This window comes from Apium graveolens, chromosome 3 (assembly GCF_009905375.1).
Source record: "Apium graveolens cultivar Ventura chromosome 3, ASM990537v1, whole genome shotgun sequence".
In the NCBI taxonomy this organism is placed as follows: Eukaryota; Viridiplantae; Streptophyta; class Magnoliopsida; order Apiales; family Apiaceae; genus Apium; species Apium graveolens.
The window spans coordinates 208,596,758-208,609,800 of NC_133649.1; the positions used below are offsets into that span (position 1 = coordinate 208,596,758).

General features: G+C 36.9%; 1 non-coding gene across 1 annotated transcript; it reads right to left on the bottom strand.

Moving 5' to 3' along the window:
- Window positions 1-2,584: 2,584 nt before the first annotated feature.
- Window positions 2,585-2,691, bottom strand: LOC141716435 (small nucleolar RNA R71). The gene has a single exon (XR_012573145.1). It is a non-coding gene; the product is annotated as a small nucleolar RNA R71 (small nucleolar RNA).
- Between the last annotated feature and the right edge of the window lie 10,352 nt (window positions 2,692-13,043).

The window sequence follows — 13,043 nt, forward strand, 5'->3', positions numbered from 1 at the left end:
CTCCTGACCTAAGGGCATCTCACAAACTTGATGTGGCTCAAGGGCCTGGCTTGGGCCTTCTTGGGCCTAAGCTAAAAGTCCAAGGTTCCCCTGTTTTTCTGGGCAGAAAATGCCCTGACTTGAATTAACTTGTGACACATGGTTCTAGCTCATATCCTATGAAATATGGTTGGAAAAACTTCTCTGAAATACCCTATAACTAAGGCCCAATTGGGCCTAATGAGGGCCTACCCATGACATGGTCAAATCTCCCTCTTTCCAAGTTGCAACAAAACTGTCCCCTGCTGGACAGATTTTGTAATTCTACTTGTGCACCTAAACAAATGACATGCAAACCTCTAACCAACTCCTAAAACCTATTATATACTCCCAATACTAACTTCTGGTAGCTTGGGCCTCAAAGTGCACACCAATGAAATGGTCAAAACTCACTCTAAACCTCAGGGTGCTATACTGATTTTTCTGCAGAAACTATAACTCTCATTTTCCAAGGTTTTTGACTTGACAAACTCAACTAACAACAACTAAATACTTAAACCAAGACTTATTCATGGTATTCTACTGAACTAACTCCCTTTTTCTCAAAATAACCTTGGTGAGATCATCCTTACCTAAGGTACAATTATGGCAAAACAAAAGAGACTACTCTTCACAAATCACAAATCTTCATGCTTTTGAAACAACAAGATATATATATTTTTATAAAAGATAACCACGAATTATTACCATGCAACAAGAAGCATAAATCAATATTAACACATTATACCTACTGAAATTAAGGCTCACTAACAAAATCTTTCCAAATGATCAAAATCTTACAACATTCTAAGAGAAATCCTCATGCATGCATGCCTTCGGGTTTTTCAAACCAAAACAACATATTTTCTACATATATTCCATCTTAAAATTGACATGCAAGCCTAGAATAAGGTATACCTAGATGATCACTTAGCATGCAAGGAGTTTTATCAAATTTTCACTACAAAATTCAAGTCATTATCACATATACATGCAAAAATTGATCAAAACAACAAGAATGATTTCAAGGACCATTTATTCGGCTCCCATATGGTCATGGCCGAATAAAATGGATGGAAATGGCCATTAAATCATGAAGAGTTTTCTTCTCAAGACTTGGCACTTATCCATTCATTGTAGTCCTCTCAAAAACAACCTTAAATCCATAAGAATGAAGATTGTATTTTGAGTTTCAACTAAAACCTTAACATGCAACTTTAAAACTTAAACTTTCTACTCAAAACTCTTTGGAATATATGTGATCATGGTATGGTAAGTAACATTTACTTGTGTAGAAGGTGGAAACTTGGTGGAGGAATGAAGAAAATGGGGAGGGGGTTGGTTTCGGCTAAAAAACCGAGAGAAGGAGGGGGAGGGCCGAGAGTGAGAGAGTGAGGAGGGTGGGAGGAGAAAGTGTGATGGTGAGTGGAGTGGATGATCACATCAATTGCTTGCTTTATGGTTTTTGATTTGGCAAATGTGAGTGGGAATGAGAATTGACAAGACTATCCCTCCACTTTTACTTGGTTTATTTTGCATGCAAGGGCAAAGAAGGAATTTGGCTAGAAAATTAAGAGTTAGTGGGGTTGGAATTGTCTCTTTAGCCCTTTGAATTGAATAGGGAAGGATTTGCATGCAAGGACAACCATGTAATTTGATAATTATGACAACTAACATTTATAAAGATTTATTTTTATAAAATAAAATACAAGTTCAAAAATTATAAAATTTATATCATAAAATAACTTGGATTTTTAGAGACTTTATAAAATCATTTTCAAAATTTGTGAACAAAATTCCTTTTAAAAGAAAATTTTTCCAAAGCATAGAATATTCCTTATAAATCAAAAATAAAGAAATTAAATAAACTCTTGCTTTGAAAAATCATATACTACACAAAGCAAATTTATAACGCAGAAATTTTCACTCACTCTAGCGTACAATCATTGAATATATTTTCATTTGACTTAAATATTATACCAAATCCACAAATAATATTACATAAAATGTCGGTCGTAATATCGTGTTTTCGCCCTAACAAGTTTTTGGCGCCGCTGCCGGGGACTCGGTGTTAATTTTTAGTTTATGTGCTTGTCATCAGTGGTCATTAAAGTTCACTGACTCGGATTCTTTTACTTTCACAGTTTATTTGTTTGTGTTTCAGGTACTCATTACAATGGGAGATCCAGCAGCACGAACGAAAGCCTTGATGGATTTTTCTCAACCCAAGATCAATGACATTCAATCTAGTATTGTCCGGCCAGCTATCACAGCTAATACCTTTGAGATCAAGCCTGGCATAATTCAATGGGTATATACTTCAGTCCAGTTTGGGGGTTCTCCAATGGAAGATCCCAATACGCACATTAGGGATTTCATTGAGATCTGCGACACCTTCAAGTTCAACGGTGTTTCCGAAGATGCTGTGAAGCTGAGACTATTCCCATTCTCTTTGAGGGACAAGGCTAAGAGCTGGTTACACTATCTACCAGCTGGTTCGATTACTACTTGGGAAGATCTTGCTCAGAATTTTCTTACTAAATTCTTCCCTATGGCGAAGACAGCTGCAATGAGGAACGCTATTACTCAATTTGTGCAGCAAACGGGAGAATCACTATGTGAAGCTTGGGAGCGCTACAAGGAGATGCTTAGGAAGTGTCCTCATCATGGAATTCCTGATTGGATGATCATCACTTGTTTTTACAATGGGTTGGGAGCACAGTCCAGACCTATGCTTGATGCAGCATCAGGCGGAGCATTATGTATAAAGAGCTATGAGGAAGCTTATGATCTAATTGAACTGATGGCTGCTAATGAATATCAGTATCCAACCCAGAGATGTCCACAGGGCAAGGTAGCAGGAGTTCTTGAAGTGGATACAGCTACGGCTATCACTGCTCAACTAAAGGCGTTGTCTATGAAGATCGATTCTCTGGCTAACTATGGTGTTAAGCAGATAATTAGTGTTTGTGAGCTGTGTGCAGGTCCGCATGCGACAGAGCAATGCGCTATATCTAGCGACTCAGCTCAGTTTGTGAGCAACTTTCAGAGATCGCAATAACCAGTTCCAGACACTTATCATCCTGACAACTGGAATCATCCTAACTTCAGCTGGAGCAACAATCAGAATGTGATGCAACAGCCGTTCCAGCCATTTGGAAATAAGCTGTTCAACTCTCTTGGTTTTCAGCAACAACTCCAACTTCAACAACAAACTCATGATGCAGGTCTATCTTCGAATGAAAAATCTGAATTAGAGGAGTTGAGGCTTATGTGCAAAAACTAGGCTCTTATATGCCAAAGCCAAGTTGTTTCTATCAAGACTCTGGAGAACCAAATAGGGCAAATTGCTAATGCCTTATTGAATCGACCACCAGGAACGCTTCCTAGTGATACAGAAGCCAATCCAGGAAAGAGGGAAGTTGAAGAACATGTGAACGCCATCACCTTAAGGTCTGGAAAGGTCGCAAACCCCCAAATTCAGCAAGACGAAGAGCCTGAAAAATCTCAAGATTCAGAAAATGCAGTTGTGGCTGAAGAAGATATGCAGAAGGAAGTAGAGGTGGAACCAAGGAAGACTACTGTGGAACACACTCCTCCTGAGGGTAATACAGGGGAGAAACAGATCTATCCTCCACCTCCTTTTCCAAAGAGGCTGCAGAAGAAAAATCCGGATAAGCAGTTTGAGAAGTTTCTGGAGGTGTTCAAGAAACTTCATATCAACATACCTTTCGCTGAAGCTCTTGAACAGATGCCTAGCTATGCGAGGTTTATGAAAGGTATTCTCTCTCGGAAAGTGAAGCTCGATGGCTTAGAGACCGTTGCTCTAACGGAGGAATGCAGTGCTGTGCTGTAACAGAAGTTGCCTCCGAAGCTTAAAGATCCTGGAAGCTTCACTATTCCTTGCACCATCGGAAACTTGTCGTTCGACAAGTGTTTATGTGATTTAGGAGCTACCATCAATCTGATGCCCTTATCTATCTTCAAGAAGCTTGGTCTGCCTGAGCCGAAACCAACATACATGTCATTGCAACTAGCTAACCGTTCCATCGCTTATCCTCGAGGTATAGTGGAGGATGTCTTGGTCAAGGTGGATAAACTCTTCTTCCCTGCTGACTTTGTAATTCTTGATTTCGAGGAAGATAAGAAGATTCCCATTATCTTGGGAAGACCATTCTTGGCTACAGGCCGAACTATGATCGATGTGCAAAAAGGAGAGCTTACGATGAAGGTTCATGATCAGAAGGTCACTTTCAATGTGTTCAAGGAAATAAAATTACCCACAGCTAAAGAGGAGTGCTTTAAAGTAGAGCAAATTCAGGTTTTGAATGCACCTCTGTGGAAGAGGAAGTTGGATGTGCCATTCGATTCTCTTGGGTTAGCAGAGCTGAAAATTTCTCAGGAGCGCCTCGAGCCATCTATTGAAGATGCTCCCACTCTTGAGCTCAACCCACTACCAGATCACTTGAGTTATTCATCCTTAGGTGCACCCCCTGACAAGGGGTTGGGATATATCTTTGATGATGTAGAGGGTAGCCGAACGGATTTTCCAGTTCCTATAGAGGGTTCTTCTCATGTGCAGCAGGTAGTTGATAGGACTGGTGTTGGTGACGAGCAATACAGGCGAGTAATTAGGCGTATGGAGGCCATGCACGACATTCACCGTCATTTTGCTGAAGATTTGACACATGCTTTCGGTACTATTTTCCGAGACACTAGTGGCGAGATTGATTAGCCACCTGATCCTCCACCCGAAGAGGGTGATCTTTCCGACGACTAGGTATGCCTGAAATCCTTATTATTACCTTCAATGAGGACATTGAAAATTTTAAGTTTGGGGGTGATAATGTAAGGATTAGTAGTGTGTGTCCATATAGATTCATATAGATTCATGTTGCATGTTTAGTTGTAGTTCATTCATATTTTTGTATGATTGTTCATTTAGGACATATTTGTTTATTTTTATGTAATTTCATATAGTTGCATTTGCATGCATATTTAGCATGATCCCTTAAGATGAACTATGATATTGGATAAGTTGATGTTGATTTGAGTGTGGTGATGAGGAATAGAGGGATGTTTAAGTCTTAATGAATTGATTTGCATGCCAGAAATAAATATTTTCACAAAGTCTTATAGGGTTGCTTTTGATCTAGATCATGATCATACTTGTTTGTTGTTGGGATTTAATCACTTGGTTATATTTAGAATTTGTGATATTCTCGTAATAACGTAAAAACACTGATTTTTTTTATCTGGAGAAAAACTTGGATTTCATTGCTAGTTGTTGTAAGGTTAGGCGTCAAATGGCTAGTAGTCGGCTCATATTTTTATGAGTAGTCTAGGGTTGAATGAGATGGAGCGAAACGCACTCATTCAGAAAGTGTTGAAAAAAAAAGGAAAAAAAAGAAAAAAGAGAAAAAAAAAGAAAGAAAAAAAGTATGTGTTTATGCACAATTGATCAAGAGTGAGCTCTTTGATACTCGAGTTATTAAGTTCTAGGGGACTTTGTGCCTAGTGACCTAAGGCTTTTATAGTCTGGGATCCGCTAACCTAACGCTCGCTACATGGGTATTATTGTATAGGTTTTTTGGGACCTCATTCATTGCACGATCAAATAAGCATCTTTGCTATGTGTTCAATAATAGTGTGAATCCTTGTATAACTCTAGTAGAAAGGAGGTGGTGTGAGTCATAATGCGTTTATTGTCTATTCTATTTATAAACTTTTGATTGTTTCAGTGATAGATAAGTTAGGGTTATTGATCTAGTATCGAGAGTATATCTGTTAAGCATCCACACCCGCACGTTTCTGGTTTATGAGTTGGTTTGTGGGATTTATTTGAACTCTGTTTCAAGTTATTGCATTCTTAGAGGCATTGGCTTATTCATTTGGTTATGGTCATTCTGAGGGGATCGATTGCATTATCATTTAGTTGCATTCACATAGTTGCATTCATGCATTAGGTTTGTTTTGTAGTTTTGAGTCTGTTTATGCTTGAGGACAAGCATCGATTCAAGTTTGGGGGTATGATAAGTGGATTTTATATCCACTTGGAATGCTTTATTACAAGCTTAAATTGGTGTTTTGGACTCAAGTTGTTGGTATTTTGATGTGTTTTTGTGTTAATGCATTTCAGTTATCAATTATATGAAGAAAAGAGCTTTTAAAGAAAATATGATGAAAAGTGATCAGAATTGGAAGCCAAGGCCATTGTCAAGTTGTAGAGAATCTCAATAGCTTCGCGTGGGAAGTTGAATCGCCTAATTCTGACGAGTAGAACTCAAGTTATGGCCAAAACAAGATTCATCAGAATATTTTTCCCAGTTAGTAGCTGAGCGCCCGCTCAGCAGAGCTGAGCGCCCGCTCAGAGAGCTGAGCGCCCGCTCAGGAGAGCTGAGCGGCCGCTCAGGGCGCGGTTGGTCGCTGATTTCGCTGAAAAAGCCTTTTTTGAGTAGAATTTGACGATTTTAAGGGTCCAGGTCCACTAGGGGCGTATATATACTTCAAAAAAAGGGTTTTCATCATCCGGGAAGATTGGGATACCAAGGAGAAGACCTAGAAGCACATAACAACTCTGAAAAAGAAGATCTTGTTTTCAACTTGTGATTCTTTGAATTAGTTGTAACTTTGGATGCTCGTTTTCGTTCTTGTTGAATCTAGATCTCGTTTATTCATACTTTGATTATTATTTAGTTTATTAAGACCTTGTTTATACCATGCTTTCATTGGAACCCATGATGACGATGAGTTCGATTATGGGCTAATCGTTGTCATGGGATTCTAGCGGATTTACTTATGGATTTCAATAGTTAATTGTTTCGATATCTTGGTGTGTGGTGATTGATTGATATCCTAGTATGGTTGTGCTTATTCGTCTTATGTGAGTAGCTAACATATAAGATAGTGTGTTAATCTCTATTGAAGCGACAGTGAATATAGAGGTTTAGAACTTGCCATGCTAGCATAGGTTCATGTACGTGTATGCATGATTCGTAGGTAACTCTAACCGTTTTACTTGCCCTATGTAATCAAGATAGATAACTTGTTCTTAAACCGTTATGTTGTCAAATTCTATAGACATATAGGGTCTCAATATAATTGGTGCCTATTCAGCTTCCATCTCTTTTGTGGATGTCTGGTAGAATGGTACTCGTGCAACGAAAGTTGGCGTTTATCAGTTTCGTGTTATCTGATTAGTGTCATCACCATCACATGCTAAGGTTAAGAACAATAAGGCTATTGAATGAAGTACTTAATGAAGTTAGGATCCCATGTTTGTCATATATATTAATTTAACCTCAATTCTCTTAGTTAATGTTATTTAGTATAATCTCTTAGTTTAATAAAAACCCAATTTGTTATTTATCTTAGCATTGAGCGATAACCATACATTATTGCATAGGTGCATAAATTGAACTTAACCTAAACCAGTCTCTGTGGGAACGAATCTGATTTATATCTTATACTACTTGCGAACGCGTATACTTGCGTGAATATTAGCGCGTGTTTTTGCCCTAACAGTTAGGACTAGGATTAGGAAATAGAAAGCTAAGACGTTGTGAGGATGAGTGCGACTACATAGTAGGTCTCCGGCACGGTTCGTGTTGCAATTCAGGATTCTTAGCTTGCGATGTGATTTCCAGACAACGGCAATGGCAGATCTTGATTTCCCGGTGTCATTTGATCATTTAAAGCTTTTCGTTCGAGGATCGTCATCTTCTCTCAGATTGGATTTGCACCTTGTTCCTCCACCAGTATTAATGGCACTACCTTCTGTTATAATGATTGCACTTCTTCAAGCTATTCTACGCTACTTTTCCATCTTTTGATATGAGATTACCTATTTAAGAACCTCCATCTGTTTATTCTTGTTTCACTGGACATTCGGCTGTGAGCGTATCTCTTTAGTTTACCCTACATCCTGTTCTATATCCCCAGTTTAGAACTTGTCCTATGAAGCGATTGTACCTACGAGGATGGATTCGAGAGCTACAGTAAATGGTGAGCGCTTGAGTTATAAATAAAGGTGAGACGAAGTTTAGAGATGAGATTTAAGTGTTTCAGAGGATAGCTGTTATCGGGTTATAAGAAGCCCTTAGTAACTAAGCCACCCGTGAATAGTTATGGGATGAACTAGATGAATTTTGAAAGAGTAAGAAAGAAAAGTATAAACCTGGGATTTTTGTGAAATTAAATGGTAATGATATGATAAGTGCGATATGTAAAGTAGTAATGTGATGCGATACGAGCAAAATTTGTTCTATGAAATAGACTTATTGACTATTGGATAACCTGTTTTACTTAACTACTGCAACGCTAATGTCGGAAGTATCACTAGTATGTGAGTCTTGATGTGAAACTACGAATAAGATAATGTGTGACAACAATTGAAGTTTCGTCGAGTAAGGAAGGTAAGTGGACACAATGAAGAAGAAAAGGTAGATTGAAGCGAATGGACTTTTATATGATCGATTCATTAATTTGGTACCTTGTTATAGGTCAGAAGGACAACAACCAACTCATATCGTAAGGACAACCAGGTTTGTGATTTTCCAAACTTTTTAAACAAGTTTTCGAAAAAGATTTTCCTTTAAAAATTTCTAAAAGCCTTTTCGAATAAAATGATTTTTAAAAATTGGTTGTCAAGTTACTATTTGAGTTTCTTGTTTGTTAGAAAGCCCGGATTACCTGGAGGGATGCTGTTTCAGACTTAGTATTGTTAATTTTGAGAACAAAGTAACCTATGATTATGAAGAAGTTGATTATTCCTAACAGTAAAGTGCAAGTATTGTTTGATAAAATTTACAACAGAATCAGCGTACGGAGTAACTATACATTCAATTATTAGGACTATAAGAGTTTGAAGAATTCATTGATTTAGCAGAAGCCGGAGCATGATCGCAGAAGATTGGAAAGTTTTTCAGACCTTTCTAAAAGCAGAATATTATTAACAAAAGGATTGTTATGTCGAATGGTACGTGGTTATTCTAAATTAAAAGAGGAATCTTGAAGTTACCTGATAAGGAACGCCATTATGATCGAATTGTTAAAGTATTATCCGTGTGGGTGCGATATTAAAGACGCAAGACGTGATAAGTAGGAATCTACCATAATGCTTAAATTGCAAAAGCATTTCAGTGTACCCTCTAAAGTTGCTATATGATGCAATTGGGATATGATCGAACAAGCTCGAAAGATGAATACAAGTGAAATGTGGATGGTGACCAATGGTATCGTTCTAGCTTTCAATATTACAGCGTATATTCCTTCCCGATTCTTAAAAATATATGAACTTCTTTTCTCCAATGAACTCTTTTCTATGATATCAAAAAAGAGGATATTCCATTCCTTTCAAATTTATTTGATTCCCTCAAGCTTTGCTTTCTGATTGAGACAAACAGTGTTATGATGAGACACTTTGTCAGAATGACGAAGAGTCGGGTGGGACGCCACCTAATCATGTGTTGTATGCCATATGGTATGAAAGGCTGGCCATCTTAAGTACCAATGTGGTTGTCTCATTCATATTCAAATCCTTGTTTCTTCTTTCTTTTTAACTCTATTTTTGTTGGACTTTGAATCCTTCTAGCCGTCTCGTTGTACTGTCGTTCTTCGCAAAAGTTTTTCAAACAGAAATCAGCGTATTATGGACCAAGCGGGCAAACTTCCATCTACCTCTCACGCATGGGAAGGAAATAAGGGCACCTGGAGAGGATTTCAAATCACTAGCCCCAGTAAAAGATCCACTAAGAGTCAAGGGAATCTACTGCAATAAGGGAATACGTCTCCGAGAACGAGAAAATGCGATTTTCCTGTGAAATATGTTATTCAGAATACAGATGTGGTGACATGAATGATTATCGTAGATGCCTTTTGCGTTAAAGTATTAAAAGATGTGAGAGCAACTTAATTGGTTATCTCTCAAAGTTTTGTTGATAAGATAAATTACCCTGTTGAATTGATAAGATTGTGATTAAAGGACTAGCAAGTCAAGAACGTGTAATTGTTAAATAAGTGAGTACCAATGGTAAAATTGAGATTCCTGGCAATAAGTTGTGAAGAATTGATATCATGGAAGATAGGAGGATTTGATATTATTCTAAGGAGTGGATTAATTATTAAAGCGTGATGTCCGAATAGACCGTCGTGATGAAAAAGATAATTCTGAGGATGCCAAAGGAGAAGGTGATGAGGTTCATAAGATGAAAAAAGGTAAATAATTTGTTAATGACGATTAAATATGATCAAGATATGAGCATTATGGAGATTATGGGATACATAAAAGTCAGAAGCAAACAAAATTTGAAGATTTAATAGCAATTAAGGAATTTCAAGATATGTTTTAGATGAGTTATCAACATTTCTTCCCGATAGAGAAAGGAAGCTCGCGATTGACTTAGCACCTGAAATGAAGCTAGTGTCTAAGGCCCCGCACAGAATGGCGCCAGTTAAAGTAAAGGAGTTAGCAAAGTAAATGCAAGAAATGCTAGAAAAAGAAGCGATTAGACCTAGTGTACTCCATAAGGTGCACCGCTATTAAATGTTAATAAGAAAAATGGAAGTATGTGATTATGCGTCGACTAGCAAGAGCTCAACAAGTTTACTATCAAGAGCAAGTATATGTTACCTTGACTCAATAATTTGTTTGATCAAACGAAGGAAGCAAAGTACTTTTATAAGATTGATTTAAGACTTGGTATTTCACCAATTGAAGATTAAACCTATGGATGTATCAAGGAAAATTTTCAGAACCAAGTACTGTTCTCGTATTGTCATTTGGATTAATCAATATATCAGTGATATTTGAACTTGATGGACAGAATCTTTAAGGAATATCTGGAGAAGCTGTAGTTATGATACTTAAAGTCAACGGAGTACTAGGCAAAGCATTTAATGATGCTTGGGAAGTTAGAGAAGAAAGAAGTTGTATGACGTATAGTTTTTAGCATAAATAGTCAATGTGGAAAAGATCAAAAGGGATTCAGTAGAAAATAAAGTTACTATGAATAAAAAGAAACCAGAAACAGCAACAAATGTAAGAAATTTTACCATAGACCGGCTATACTAAAAATGTGTACAAGATTTTTTTTGAAAATTGCAATACCTTTGACGAAGCTAATTTGGAAAAGCAATAAGTAAGTATGAAATGGAGAAGGATGAAGAAAGTTTTGTAGAGTTAAATGAAAGAATGATTATAGTACCTGCTTTATCATTTTGAAGGTATCAAAGAGATTTGGTAGTTTATAGTAATGTTTCTCATAAGGGAGTAGGATGTGTGTTGATGCGGTATAATAAAGTTATTACATATGCACCCAGACAACCGAAACCTTATGAGCAGAAGTATCCTACTCACCATCAGGACTAGAAGTAATTATATTTGCTTTGAATGATTGAGAAACATGATATGTAAGGGGAAAGGTGTAAGATTTATACGGACCATAAGAGTTTAAAGTAAGTATTCACGAGAAAAACAAATGTAGTGGCAAGCGATAAACAAAAAGGAGAGAACGAACATAGAGACTATATCAGAAGGATTAACTATAGGATTCTCGAAGTTGGAATTGGAAGCTAAAGTTCATAATCCAAAAGGAAGAGAGATGGATAGTGTGACCTTTCAGTTGAAGTTGTGAAGGGAAAGATAAAATGTCAAGAGAAGATAATGGATCACGATGTTGGTAGTTAGAAAAAGGAAATTTATGCGCCCAGGAGGACGATCACGATATCTCCAGATTTTCTTCCAGCACTTGGATGCTACAAATAGAAGAATTAAGAAATAAGATTCCACATGGAATTCACAATATTAAGTATTTAATTATTGAAGAGACGCCAAGATATATTGAAATTTAAAGAAAAGTAGTGATAACCAAGTATAAGAAGGAAATTTCAAGATAGATCAGGAGGTGTTGGACAGGTCAAAGAGTTAAAACGAAGTATTGGAACGCCTAGTGGATAAAGCAGATCCAGGAAGTGACTTTACAAGAGGCGAATCGTGAAGTGGGAGTTTAACAAAACAACGAATAAGAATAAGTGACCCCTATAAAAAAAATTAATTTCCTACGAGACCTAATTCAAGCAATATATTATATCTTGAGGAGTAACTTAAGATCCAACCTAAGAAAATATCAGAGATTACGATTAAGGTGAATTAAGAGCATTGCAAGCTCTGGTGATATTATGTGAAATGACGAGTGTATCAGGTGGTTATAAGAAATTAAGAAACGTGGTGTATAAGGAGTACTTGGATAAGCAAACTGTATTTATTGATAACATCCTCAGCTACTCAAAGAATAAGAAAATCTGTGTGGAATGCCCAAGAATTTCTCTCCAAGGATCAGAAGGAAAGTAACTATGCGTTAAGTCTTCGAGAATGAAATTTTGACTAAAGTTAACAAAAGATTATGAATTAATCCATTAACAACTACCTAAGCAAAGCCGTATGATAACAGATGCCCTATACCGACAGAAAGTATTGGAAGTAATTAAGACCACCGATGAGTTAATTAACGAATTGGAAAGACTAGAATCTGAAGTTTAAATACTTAAATGTGATAGTACGTGAATATATGAGATTACTTTTCAGCCTTAACTGATGAAAAAGAGTAAGAGATGTTTAAATGTTTGTGTAATAACCCCAATTTTTGGAAATTTTTGAAACCCTTATGAATAGTGTTTTTGCTGAATGAGAAAACTTTTCATGCCACACTATGTAGGGGTTCTGATATGGATATTCTGAGATTTTATTAGTACTTTATATGGGATATAAGTGTATGTAAAGATCGTCAGAATCCAAATCCGAACACTTTGATTTTTCCCGGAAATACACTAGATACGGAAAGATTTGAGAAAAAGGTAACAGGATAAAAGGATTTAAATTAAAGGATTATAGGAGAGGATCATAAAAGGAATATAATATATTGAGAAAGGTTAAGGGAACCTAAGTAATAAGATCCCGGGTATGATCCTTCAAACGATAAACGAAAACGAAAGTTAAGCGAACCGTATAACAGATCAGCGGTCATTAG